The 4,125-nt window shown below is 40.5% G+C and overlaps 1 pseudogene; it reads right to left on the bottom strand.

Annotated features, from left to right (window-relative positions):
* Positions 1-1,309: 1,309 nt before the first annotated feature.
* Positions 1,310-2,952, bottom strand: LOC101098553 (annotated as a pseudogene).
* Between the last annotated feature and the right edge of the window lie 1,173 nt (positions 2,953-4,125).

Below are 4,125 nucleotides of genomic sequence, written 5' to 3'. Positions count from 1 at the left end.
CGGACTGTTGATCTCAAGGTGGGGAGTTTAATCCCCACATTGGGCATGGAGCCTATTTAAAAATAATAAATAAATAAATAAATAAATAAATAAATAAATAAATGAATGAATAAATAAACAAAATTTATATGGAAAGACAAAGGAACTAGAATAGCTAAAACAATTTTGAGACGGAGAAGTACAGTGGAGTCACTTTTTTTGCTTTCAAGACTCATCATAGACCTACAGTAATCAAGACTCTGTGGTAGTGGTGGAGGAACAGACACAGAGATTAATGGACTGAACAGAGAACCTGGGAAAAGACCCGCTCAAACATACCCAACTAAATGCTGACAAAGGCACAGAAGCAATTTAATGGAAGAAAGAGCATTTTCAATAAACAGTGCTGGAGCAAATGGACATTCATAGACAAAACAAAACAAGCAACCATTTGAACCATTCTCACACCTTACACAAAAATTAACCTGTATCATGAACTTAGATGTAAAACAGAAAACTGTACAACTTTTAGAATAAAACATAGGAGAAAATGTGCGGGGTTTAGGGCCAGTTCTTATGTTTGACACCAAAGCATGATCCATAAAGGGAATAATTGATAAATGGGACTTCATCAGAATTACAAACTTTTGCTCCATAAAAGATGTTGTTAAGAGGATGAAAAGACAAACTACAGAGTGGGAAAACAGTATTTGCAAACCAAATATCCAACAAAACATAGAAGGAACTCTTAAAACTAAGAACCAAACAATCCAATTGGAAAATAGGCAAAAGACACGAAGAGATATATGTATTTTTTGAATGTTTGTTTATTTTGAAAGAGAGAGATTGCAAGTGGGGGAGGGCAGAGGGAGAGAAAGAGAATCCCAAGCAGGCCCTGCACTGTCAGCACAGAGCCCTACATGGGGCTTAATCTCACAAACTATGAGATCATGACCTGAATCCGAAAGCAAGAGTCAGACGCTTACATCGACTGAAACACCCAGGTGCCCCAACAAAGAAATATTTCACCAAAGAGGACATACAGATGGCAAATAAGCACATGAAGAGATATTCAACGTCATTACCCAATAGATAAATGCAAATTAAATCCACAATGAGTTATCACTATACACCTATCAGAATGGCTAAAATTAAAAACTGTGACAACATGAAATGTTGGCAGGAATGCAGAGAAACTAGATCACTCATACACTGCAGGTAGGAATGAACAATGATACAGTACCCTGCAAAACACTTTGGTAGTATCTTTATTCAATTTTTTTTGTCCAAAAGAAAATTTATTACTTATTTATAATAGCCTCTCATGCTTTTAGAATTTCTTGCCAGCTGCCTCCGGAGCAGGTGCTTTCTGGGCTGGAGTTTTCTGATCCTTCTGAGCCTTTGGAGGCACCGCCTCCTGGACTTGCAGCTTTCCGGGCAGGAAGCTTCTGGACAGGAGCCTTCTTGCCTGCAGCGGCCATCTTTTTTTTTTTTTTTTTTTTTTCTGGAATCTTTGCAGCAGCTCCTTTTTTGGGAGAAGCTTTCAGGAGAGCTGCTTTTTGTAGCTTCCTAACTTCAAGCTTGATTATTCCGTTCCTCATTTTCTTTGCCTTCATGACTTCATAACGATCAAAATCTGTCATCTTGGCTTTCCTTTCTCTGGCTTCAATCTTCTTGGTCCGTCTTGTGGCTGCCCGTTTTGTATTGATATCTGCCTTCTGCCAGGCTTGTCAGACATACTTACGGAGGGCACTGTGAGGGAACTCGGTGATGAAGTCAGGGAGCTGCATGCATTTGAAAGGCATAGCCTGTCTCCTTACCTGAGTGCAAGGTCCATCAACCAAAGACCTGTTCTGATCAGTAACACCTACAATCATGACCAGCTTCCTGGCACGGGGCCCAGAGTAAACGTAGGCTACTGGGCCAACCTCCGTGAGATGCCTGAACACCACACTGGCAGCGTTCAGTGAGAAGTGGCAGTATCTTTAAAACGTACACACGCAACTACAGTGATTGAGTTCCTGGGCATTTATCCCAGAGATATGAAGACTGCTGTTTACATAAAATCCATACATGGGTTTTAGCAGCTTTATTTATAACAGCCCCAAACTGGAAACGTGCAGATGTCCTCCAATGGGTAAATGGTTCAACTGTGGTATATCTATACCACTCAGTAATAAAAAGGAATGGGCTATCGATATACCCAAGTGGCTGAATTTGCAGATAATTATGCTGAATTAAAAAAACCTGGGTGGTTCAGTCAGTTAAGCACCTGACTCTTGATTTCGGCTCAGGTTATGAGTTCAAGCCCTGCATCAGGCTCAGAGCTGACAGTGCAGGGCCTGCTTGGGATTCTCTCTCTCCGTCTCTCTCAGCCCATCCCTCTCTCTTTATTTCTCTCAAAATAAATAAATAAGCTTAAAAAATTAAAAAAAATCACACAAGAGTTACTGTTTGATTCTATTTTTTTAATATTCTTGAGATGACAAAATTATAGAACTGGAGAACAGATTTCTGCTTGCCAGGAGTTAAGGAGGAAAGGAGGTGGGAGAAAAATGGGTGTAGCTATAAAAGGGCAACACGAGGGATCCTTGCAGTGATGGAAATATTTGGGTGTCTGGGCCACATCGATGTCAAGATCTTCGTTGTGATATTGTACTATAGTTTTGCAAGATCTTAGCATTGGGGAAAACTGAGTAAAGGGCACATTGGATCTCTTTGTATTATTTCTTATAACTGCAGATGGAATTTACAGTGATCTCAAAATAATAAGATTGATTAAAAGAAAATGCCAGCACCATTTTAAACTACAGACTGCACTGAATAAGGTATTATCTCTGCCTTCAAAGAGCTCATCAGTCTATCTCATTACGAGCTGAGCACGTAACTGCATTTCTCAAGACATATATGGTGTTCACAGTTTTGGACTTTTCAGCATTCCCCAACCTTGTTTTGGTAGAGATGTTGCCTCATCGTTCCCCTTTCTCCTTCCTTATGGCCCATTGCATGTGACTAGGATCATTTGTATAATGTGTAGTACTGTGTGCAAAATAAAAACGAGTGTGCTTGTTAAAAGGAATTACTAAAAATTTCTAGACAGTAATAGCAGAGCGTTACCCCACGTGCTGGGAGAACCCTTCGCACTATGTGATGCTGGCCCTACTTGTGATTCTGGTAGTGTTGCCAATCACCATCTCACCTCCCTTGGCAGGAGATGGTCCTAAATATTCCAGGACTGGTCATTCATAATATCTCATTGCCCTGTTACTTCTACTAGAATCCTTACAGGGAAATCCTATATAATGAAACAGCGTGGGGGGAAAGAAGTCTCTTTTTCCTCTGGGATGAGTTATTTATTGAACAAGTATTTATTGGGTACCCACCACGTGCCAGGCTCTGTGCTACATGTGGGAGGTACAACGGTAAGCAAGATGGGTGTAGGGAGTCTTAGGCCTCCTGTAGCTTAGAGTCTACAGGTAGAGGCAGACAGAAGCAATTAATTGCGAATCAGGTGAAATGCAAAATAAAAGAATGAGGAAAAATGCTGTGAGCAAAACAACCAGGGTGGCCAGATATATACAATTCCTAATCTTATATAGATTTCCCCATATATTGGGGAAAGTGAAGCTAAGAGGTTAAGTAAATTTTTATAAGATCCAAGAGCTGGTTAATGACCAATAAGATTCTAGCCCAGGTATGTCTGGTACCAACCGCACTAAGCACTAAGCCAGTTTGGATCATTGAAAATTGAAGTCCTTCCTTGAGAAAGGGTGGGAAACAGCATCATGCGGTAAAGATGTTAGGGGCTCAGGATCTGAGTCATAGCTAAATTCAATCTTGACTTGGATGAGTTACTTTAACTTCCATAAATCACGGTGTTCTCATTTCTAAAATGAGGAGTGATCAGAATTATTGCTACAGAGATTAAATGAAATAACGCCACAGAATGCCTGGCCCAGCACATCACCCCTAGTAAGGGCTCAGTGAGTGTTAGGTTTGCACATCATGGCTTCAAGTCCGAAGAACTGAATTCCAGCCAGATCTTCTACTTAACTACATGAAGTTTGGTAAGTCACAACCTCTGGCAGCCTACTTTCCATGTCTGTAAGATGAACATAATAACGTACCTCACAGGATCACTCTGAG

This window comes from Felis catus, chromosome B4 (assembly GCF_018350175.1).
Source record: "Felis catus isolate Fca126 chromosome B4, F.catus_Fca126_mat1.0, whole genome shotgun sequence".
NCBI classification, from domain to species: Eukaryota; Metazoa; Chordata; class Mammalia; order Carnivora; family Felidae; genus Felis; species Felis catus.
The sequence above is the reverse complement of the archived record's forward strand: the minus strand, read 5'-3'. Positions and strand labels throughout refer to the sequence as shown.